Below are 10,044 nucleotides of genomic sequence, written 5' to 3'. Positions count from 1 at the left end.
AGGCACAGGGGCTGCTTTACGCTCCCCTGTGGCCTAAAAGCGAGCGTTGTGCAACATTTATTTGTTGAGGTCGGTCAGCCCGTGCGAGGTGCACGTGTGTCGGTGCGTCAGTCCTCCAAAGGAACTCAAGGGGTTGCGGGTTTAGAAGAAATATTTACTCGAATGCAGGAAAACACAAAAACAGGTAAAGCGAACAGAGGAGTAACCGAAAAACTATACAAAACACGAAACGCGACAAGCAAGAGAGAGACAATACAAAGAACACACAAATCCAACTACAGAGAACAAGAAGGCGTACAGGGCATGACAAGAAGTAATATACAAAAAGTTAGAGCTAGAAAAAAACAAAGTCCGACGGACAATTCACATACGGGGGCTGCGGCGATGACTCTGGTTCGGGTGGTTGTGGATGCGACGATGGCTCGACGGCGGCGGGCCTTGTGCGATGGAACGCGTGCCTCGGCGCGGTAACTCGGCCCTCCACGCCCGCAAACACACCACCCAACCTCTTCAGCTGCCTATTTCCTCCCGACTGTGCCAACCGCCCCCTGCAACCTGGACGGGCCGGCAGATAGCATACTTTTTCCCTTTCCCTCATCATCGGGGCGCTTTTGTCAACGCGGTGACGACGGGGCAGAGGGGACGCATTAAACCGCGAAGTTCCCTCGGAGCGCCGCGCGGGAGAGCAGGAGGGAACGCAAAAGGTCTTCTGTGACAGGCGTCGCCGAGTCGGCTATGCCTGCACTCTCTACTTTTAAAGAAAAAACTGCGCACCCGTACCACCGCTCTAGAACATACTAGAACTTTCCACTCTTCCTGGAATTCCAGTGTTCCCTTCGTTCGCCGATGGCTGAGCCCCGAGAGAATTCCTGACGAGACACATTCCACTGGTCTGTGACACCTTAATTCCCTTATCGCCCCCCCCCCCCCCCCCCCCCCCCGGTAACAATTTTGTGCAGGTCCGTGCTGTACCCGAGCGCGGGGCTGGATGTCCGGAGGAACAGGAGAAGTTGTCCACGCCGCTGCGCCTGAAGCCTTGGGCGGCAGAGCTCACCGTCTCCGAGAACCTGCACACGGTGAGCACATCGCGCAATTCAGCCAAAGCTAAAATGCTGCGGAACCATCTAAATGCATAGTCCGCAGGAGCAGGACTAAGGAAAGCGAACTTTTTTTGGATGTCTAGAGTATATGAACTCCCCTTACTGTCACAGTTGTATTGTGGCCATGATGTTCATGAATTATAAAAGATCAGTTGCGTTTGGTATATTTGAAGGACCGGTCATGCTTGCAGTCTTGCTTTACATGTTGTTTGGCACCTGTGCACTGCTGCAAGCGCGCTATAGTAGAAGATATACGCGCAGTGCAAAAGCAAGGAGGTGACACATCAGGGAAAAAAAAAGGCGAGGATCCGTGTGCGAAACTACATATACATGAACTACGCGGACGATTGGGTGCTGTGTGAGTATTTGGAACCCCGGGGCCTGCTGAACTAGTTGCAAGTGAAATTAGTGATGACACATTGGAATGATGCGTGAGTCACGGATACGCTGCGAAAATGCTGAGAATGATTGAGTAATTGGGTGCGATGTCAGGCGTCACTGCAATTCAGCAGTGACGCCGTATGGCTGCTATTTAGTAATTACTTCCTTATTATAAATCTACTTCACCGTGGGGGATTTCCCTAAACATCGCACTACTCCTGTCTTCTAAGGTCCCTATAGTGGCATGCTAATTGATCGCATGTATAAAAAGAGAAAAAAATTCCAGAAACAGAAAAGAACAAAGAAAATACCTGAAGATAACCGTAGCAGGCACCGGGCTAACCGTGACGAAAGTTGACAATGGGCTACAGTTTAAAACCCCCATAACGAATTTGCGCAGGTCACGACTGTAGGCAGACACGTGGTTGGATGACTGGAGGTGCAGGACACGTTTTCTACGTACACGAGAATCTTTGGACGGCAGAGCTCACCGTCTCCGAGGACCGGCACACGGTGAGCACGTCACTTATTGCATTCCGTGCGACAATGCCGCAGCGTCAACGAGATGGTCTGTAGAAGCAGCAGGATTGTGGAAATTGCAAACTTGACTTGGCTGCACAAAGTACCTGCGCTCCCCACACTCCCACAGTTGTGTTGTAGCCAGGGTGTTTATAATATATCTCAAGGCAATGATGTTCGGTATATGAACGGACCAATCATGCTCGTCAGTGGGAATTTCGAACTGCATTTTCTATGACTGCTCAACTGTGAGCATTATGGAGTAGTAGTATAAACTTCATTCCGCAAAATGGGACGGGGTTTAGGGGTTGGGGTCTTGAGCAGCAGGTGGTGTTCCAAGGTACAGGGTCCCATTGGTTCTTGCTGCCTCCTCGGCCCGCTCAACCAGCGCAAGCTGATCTTGCGGGTCGGAGCTGGACAGAAGCTCCTCCCGCTGCTCGACTGACGGGTTTGTAATTTTGGGCTCTATCGGACTCACCCGACAGCCCCATGTGGAATGGTAGAGGGTGGCTATCTCTCCGCACCACACGCATTCTGGAGTGTATTGCGAAACACAAGGCGCCATGATGTGAGGAGAAAGAGGCCTAGCTTCTCTTTCGAGGGTGACAGCGCCCGAGCAGTTACTTTTGTGAGACAAGATGAACATCATAATCAGAGAGGGGGGGGGGGGGGGGGTGGAAAGGAACGCGGATTTCGCGCTGACTGTTGACGACGCGCAGAGACATTGCAGAATCGTTTGGAGATAGCGACGGCCCCACGGAAGCGTTTTCCCTTACAATCAGGCTCATCCTTGCATTGATTCCGCGGAACAAGAATTCCTTGCTGCTGGAGGCTAAAAAAAATAATGTGGCTTGTAACCGCTTATGAAGTGAATGAACGTAATGGCCTCATTATACGCGGAAAGCTTACAAGAAGGTTAGGCCTTAGCGTCCAATGGTGGCCATCAGGGTGGTTCCTGGTATCGTGTTCTCCCCGCCTTTTCGGTCGGGTTTTGCACGTTGTTCGGCGGCTGCCGGCATGGTTCACTGGAACAAATTATTCGCTTTGTCGCTTTGGGGACCGTAGGCGAAGACACGTACAAACTGCGAAAACGAAGTGCCCACAGTAATGGTTAACTGGCTAGCGAAGCAGCACTTACCACCAATTCATTCTGCACTGTTTAGTTCACACGCTTCTACTGCAAAATTACAAGACATCAACATGACGAAAGCCGGCGCTGTGGCCGCTGGGCCCAAAAGACGCTGGTTCGATCCCGCGGCGATCACGTTTCCACGGAGGCGACATGCTAGAGGCCCATGTGCTGTGCGATGTCAGTGCACGTTAAAGAACCTCAGGCGATTAAAACCTTCGGAGAAATTAACTAAGGCATAGCCCATATCGTGAACATGAAGACAGGAGAGACTCCGACTTATAACTTTGTTTAATGAAGGTACAGTCGGGGACAAAAGTCTCCGGACCACGTGTTCCTCTAACGAAGCCGATAGCTTTGCTAATAGTCGGCGGCTGGGGACCACCCTTGTGGAGGCAAAAGTTAAATTTTTGTTCTTTCATCTCCACAAGTGCGCTCTCCAGCTGCTGTCTGATAGTAGAGCTATAAGCTTTGTTTGAGGAACACGTGGTCCGGAGACTTTTGTCCCCGACTGTACCTTTATATTTTTATATCGATCGGCACACTGCTGTAGGTACCGAGGAAGGCCACAGCAAGGACACGTGGACAAGACATCCGAAAGATACCACGCACGCTTTTTTTTTTACTGGACGTTTTGTTTCATAAACGTTCATGAAACAAAACGTCCAGTATAAAAAAAAAGTCTGTGTGGTTGCTGCGGGCTTCTGCGGTACCTGCAGCAGCGTGCACCCTCCTCTTGCGCTTCGCTTTTTTTTTACCCAAACAACTTAAATGGTTCCAAAATTTCCTTGGCCCACCTTTAGCTGCGCGATCAGGGGATTACTTTATTTTACTCTGGACGAGGACCTATACAAGCAGTTTCTATCATCGATAAGATTCCCATTTTCGGTCTATTCCTTCCTCTCTGTTTCTCTGAAGCCACCCGTAGTTGTTCAATGACCTCCTTAAATTCCTTATTGCGTCAGCCTCGTGGTTTCCTCTTTCCTTCCCAGCGGTTTGTAACTTTGCTTGTTTCATTTCCATACTGCTGAGTAGTTCTAATTACAATCCCACTTTTCCATGGGGCGTTAATCTTATGCTTTCTCAACGCCTGCTGCTATTAGCGCTATTTGTTGGACGTTGAATTTTGCTTTCGTTTTTTTTGTGTTTTATACATTTCTCTTTTGATCAGGGCACGCATATGCAGAATAATACATCTATGATCACATCCTAGGCTATACTCTCCCTCCTCGTCTATTTACATTTTGGCAAGCTTGCTGTACAGGGTGTTTCACGTAACTTGAACCAGTGATTAAAAAAAGTGGTGAATCGGATCTGGGTGCAACCAAAGACATATTGTTTCCCGTCGTGTGGCGCCCCTCAGTGTATCTTTAAAATTCTGTTTAATTAGTTAAGCATCAAATTAAGCAAGTTTCCTAATACTCACTTTAGAGGCACGTGCGTTCTGTTAAGTGTGTAGAGGGGGTTTAGAACGAATCGATTCAGTTTTTTGTAGCAACGTACTTCCTCCTGGTCATCATCAGCCTGACTACGCCAACTGCTGGGCAAAGACCTCTCCCGTGTCTCTCTATCTAATAACCCTTTCTTTTTGCCAGCTGCGGCACCCGTATCCCCGCAATCTTCTTAATCTCATCCTCTCACCCAACTTTATGCCCCCCCCTCCCCCCCTGCTGTGTTTGGTTTCCTTTGGAATCCGCTCCGTTACCCTGAAAGATCAGTTGTTATCTTGCCTTCGCATTACATTCCCTGAAAATGAAAATTGGTTTTGAGGAAAGGAAATGACGCAGTACTTGTCGCACATATCTCGGTGGACACCGTAACCGAGCCGTAGGGAAATGGATAAAGGAGGGAGTGAAAAAAGAAAGGGGGTGGTGGTGGTGAAAAGCATTTATTCGGCTATATTGTACGCAATTTATTCGCCTTCGTCGTCGTCGCCTCTCTGGCTGCGACTTCATTCTCTTTCACCTGAAGATTCCCATCGTCATCGCTTGAGGCTGTTCGCTTGGAAGACGTCTCTGGCGAAAGGGCTAGAATAAACGTCTTACGTGAAGTCTTCCCTTACAATATTTACAGAGAGGTGCTTGCCCCTGAGAGGCCCCTAGTGGGTCTCGCCCCTTGCAATACTTGGCGGACTCCCTCATTCCGGGATCTCGTTGGTCATGACCACTGCGCACGTCCTCCGAACCAGGCCCTGTTGGGCGGATAGTTCCTGGCAGCCGGGCAGGGCCGCCCCCCAGTCCTCGCGGGTAGGGGAAGGGGTGATGGGGGGAGAGAAGGATTTTTCATGCATGCCCAAACCATGTGGAAGGTGTCGGCCACCTCCTCACAAAATGAGCAGCGGCCTTCCAAAAAGGATTAAAGTGCTTGAGAACCGCCGGACACAGCAGGGTGTTTTTAATGTTTGTAAAGAGCCTGAGGAGAGTTCGTTCGCCAGCTTTACCCAGTCCCTTCATAGGAACCGGGTAGCGCCGGCGTGCGGCACGTTAGTGCTCAGCAAAGTCTTGAGAAGAAATAAGAGGGCTGTGATCTGGGTTAAGGTCCTCCCAAGGAATGCCTGGTGCCCGGTGAGTGAGTGCGCGGGCTACCTCATGGGCGGCTTCGTTACATGGTATGCCTTGGTGGCCGGGGACCCATATGATTGAGCGATGAGTTGGATCGCCGTCGCGAGTACTATGATGAAGAATTTGGTAGAAGAAAGGAAGAGGGGCCGTCGTGGCGGTGGCGAAAAACATTTATCAACAATTAAACAATTACAGAGATGTGATTGGGGTAGGGCCCTATTGGCACCTTCCTCTCACAATACTAGGTGAAGCCCCTATTCCGTAATCGCATTGGCAAGCAACGCCATCCTCGTCCGTTGAACCGAGACCTTTTTTTGGGTCTTGAGGTCTTGACAGCCGAACAGGGCCGCCTCCCAGTCCTCTCTGGTGGGGTTGAGGCGGGGGGGGGGGGGGGGAATAGATGGGCACTCCCAAACCATGCGGGAATTGTCAACCACCTCCCCACAGAGCTGGCACGCGCCGTCAAAGGATGTGTTGAAATACTTAAGCCCCGCCGGGCACAGTACAGTGTTAGAGTTTTGATGAGGAGGCGCTCGTCAGCGCGTCCAGTCTCTTATAAGGGGTCGGGTAGTGCCGGTGCTCCTCCTTGTAGTAATCGGTGATTTGTTTGAATGTAAGGGCCAGATTGTCTGATTCGGAGTAGGCTTCCAAGGACAGGGAGATAGCCCGGGGAGAGAGTGCGCGAGCGGCCTAATCGGCCTGTTCGTTTCCCTGGAGTCCCTGGTGACCGTATGCGCAAATCAGGTTTCGTGAAGCTGGATCTTCGCATCGGCAGCTAAATTGCAGTATGCGCCAGGCAAGGGAGGGCCACTGAGCCACCGCGGCTCCGCTTAGGCCCCATTTATTCCTCTTGATTTCATCTACGATGTCTTTTGCCAGTTGCGGCCACAGTATCCCCGCAAGCTTCTTAATCTCATCCGCCCACCTAACTTTCTGCCGCCCCCAGCTACGTTTGCCTTCTCTTGGAATCCACTCCGTTACCCTTAAAGGGCAGCCCGCAAGGGCACCTTGTGTAACGAGGTGTTGGTGCTTGGCGCCACCACGGACCCTTAGTCCCCATACCGAAGCTGTCATCCGTACCGTGGCGATAGGTTGAAAGGTGGAGGGAAGAAACCTTGAACGGTGGCGGTCGAGGAAGTGGTCAATCCTCGGCCGATGGGCTCCTCGTCTGTCTACCAGGCGGGGAGTCCCGGGACCTTCCTCTGTGTATAAGGGTGAATCAGAGGCGACAAAGTATCAGGAACCCTTAGTTTATAAATGCCGTATGGAAAAATCTGCAAAAAAATCTGATCGACCCCCGAAAAGGGGTCGCACCGATGTGAAGAAACCGAGTCCACAGAAGCCAGAAACGTTTGCGAAGTTTTTTATGCTTCACTCAAACACTAATGTACCGGTAGCCAACCTATCTGCATTTGTCATCGCCAACACCCTAAAAGTTGTGTAGGCAAAGACTACAAAGCAAAAAAGCAACGAACCGGAGACCTCCTTGTAGAAATAAACACAAAAGAACAGAGCACCAAACTGATGTCATTACAGAATCTTGGAGAAATGAGCATACAGGTAACCCCGCACCGCACCCTGAACCACTCAAAGGGCGTCATATCTGAATATGAACTCCTACAGAGTACCGATGCGGAAATGGAAGAAGAACTAGCCGAACAGGGAGTAATAGCAGCCCGACGAATAACCATCCGGAGAAACAATGCTGAAATCAAGACCAAACATAGGGTACTAACTTTCAATAGCACAACTCTGCCTGACTCCATCTATGCCGCATACCTCCATTGTAAAGTCCGCCCATACATACCGAATCCAAGACGATGTTTCAAGTGCCAGCGCTTTGGACACAGCATGTTGGCCTGCCGAGGCAAACCCACTTGTGTCACATGCGCAGAAGACGCACATACAGAAGAAAGATGCGAACGCACACCAAAGTGCATCAACTGCAATGGCGCACATGGCGCGTACTCCAGGTCGTGCCCAGTCTGGAAAACAGAAAAACAAATCATAACTTTGAAGACCACAGAAAACCTGTCCTACCTTGAAGCAAAAAAACGCGTCTCTTTCCAACAGAAAGGGACATACTCTGAAGCGGTGACGCGGGGACCGCCGCCGCCTTCAGTTTCTGTCGGCACACAGGTCGATCCGAAGGACCTGGGGTCGACAACCAAGTCCCCACTACATATGTCGGTGACACAGTCCACAGGGCTGAAAATTTCGCGGGAAGACCACGCGATCCTCGCCGGAGGCCCTCAGGCCCCACTTTCAGCAGCGGCATCATCGGCGACAGACACCCAAAACAGCTCTGCTGAACTGGACCTGTTGCCCCATTCCTCTAAGAAGGCAACTGCTGACCCAAGAGACTCTGCCCCTGGAGCAGAGCATGGTTCACTGGTGCCAACAAAAAAGACGAATGCGAAGGCCACGGGCCATCGCAAACAAGAAACACCCTCCACGTCCACCGTGGAGGAGATGGATGTCAGCGAAAGTCCGCTGACATCTAAAACACACGTATCCGCGGATTCTCCGCGGAAATCCGGCGCCACGAAAGTGGCGATGGATACAACTCCTGGTTCGCCACCGCTGCAGCGGCGGCGAGACTCCCTAGAGAAAAAAGGGAAACCACGAATCACTGCCCCTGAGAATAAGTAACTTTCCCCAATCCCCAACTTATCACAAGGGCGTATCTAATACAATGGAACTGTAGAGGTCTACACAGAAACTACACAGACATAACCGATATGCTCAAAACAATGGCACCTACATCTGTCTGCCTGCAAGAAACGCACCTTGGGCCACAGCACACAAACATCTTAAAAAATATAATATTTTCCGGAAAGACCGAGTACAAGCTAGCAGACTCTCAGGAGGCGTCGCTATCATAACGCAAAGCGATGTCCCTGCAAGAGAGGTATCATTAAAGACGAACTTAGAAGCGGTCGCAGTAAACATCATTAGCCATAAAACAATAACAATATGCTCTGTGTACATACCACCACACAACACAATAGCCATGCATGACCTAGAAGAACTTCTGGAACAGTTGCCAGAGCCATATGTAATAATAGGGGATTTTAACGCACACTCCTCATTCTGGGGAAGTGAGCATACTGATTCCAGGGGTCAGCTCATCGAGGATTTTATTCTTTCGAATAACATATGTTTAATGAATACGGGAAAAGCCACGTACTGCTGCCCCAGCTCTGGAAAAATGACCTGCCTCGATTTAGCATTTGCATCACCATCTGTTTTTAATGATTTTATTTGGGATGTTTTAGATGACCCCCGGGGAAGTGATCACTTACCTACGGTTTTAAAACTAACATCAGCTACATTCATCCTCCCTACGAAGCCACGGCGATGGAAAATTCACCTCGCCGATTGGGCACTTTTCAGAACGAAGGCCACACTAGAAAAAGAATATGCCGAAACCCTTACTATAGAAGAACTAAATGAAAAATTTGTCACATGCTTAATATCTGCAGCAATAGAAGCCATCCCACAAACGTCTGAAATTTCACGAAAAACACATAAAGTTTGGTGGTCAAATGAATGCTCAATGGCTAAAAAGCAGCAAAACAAGGCTTGGGGCAACCTTCGCAGATATCCCACTGCAGGAAACTTGCTCATCTTCAAATGGGCTAGAGCCAGAGCACGATACATTAGACGCAGCGCAGAAAGGGCATCATGGCAAGAGTACATATCCTCCATAAACAGCTCAATATCATCAAAGAAAATGTGGGAGGAGGTGCGGAAATTCACAGGAAATTTTACTCCATTCACATTTCCAATGCTAACAACACCCGGTACTCAAACAACATTAGAAGAGCAGGCCAACATATTGGGTGAGCATTTTTCCACAGTTTCAAGCGCATCCAACTACACACACACATTTCAAAAGCACAAAACAATAGTAGAAAAACAAAGCCTGCCCTTTGGAACATGCATACATGAAGACTACAATCAGCTTATTACCATGCAGGAACTAAACACAGTACTAACATCCGGTAAAATGACAGCACCAGGCCCAGACAATATACATTATGCCATGCTTGCTCACCTCTCTGAGGCTGCCATAGAGGCTCTTCTAAAATTTTTCAATAAAATATGGATGAGTGGAGAAATCCCCCAAGCATGGAAAGAAGCAATCATAGTACCCTTTCTAAAACCTTGCAAACCACAAACTAGTCCCACCAGTTACAGGCCAATAGCACTAACTAGCTGTATAGCAAAATCATTCGAAAGCATTCTAAACATCAGACTAACCTTCATACTTCAGTCCCAGCAACTTTTAGATATACACCAGTACGGTTTTAAAAAGACATGTTCCACAACCGATCACCTTGTACGCTTT

General features: G+C 49.4%; 1 long non-coding RNA gene across 1 annotated transcript in view; it reads left to right on the top strand.

Annotated features, from left to right (window-relative positions):
- Positions 1-988: 988 nt before the first annotated feature.
- Positions 989-10,044, top strand: part of LOC149372672 (uncharacterized) — a 28,718-nt gene continuing 19,662 nt past the window's right edge. The window contains exons 1-2 of the long non-coding RNA XR_016290921.1: positions 989-1,076; positions 1,882-1,994. This is a non-coding gene — a long non-coding RNA (uncharacterized LOC149372672). The remainder of the gene's footprint in view (positions 1,077-1,881; positions 1,995-10,044) is intronic.

The sequence above is a fragment of the Amblyomma mixtum genome, chromosome 1 (genome assembly GCF_055824585.1).
Source record: "Amblyomma mixtum isolate Tamu chromosome 1, ASM5582458v1, whole genome shotgun sequence".
Taxonomy (NCBI): Eukaryota; Metazoa; Arthropoda; class Arachnida; order Ixodida; family Ixodidae; genus Amblyomma; species Amblyomma mixtum.
The sequence above is the reverse complement of the archived record's forward strand: the minus strand, read 5'-3'. Positions and strand labels throughout refer to the sequence as shown.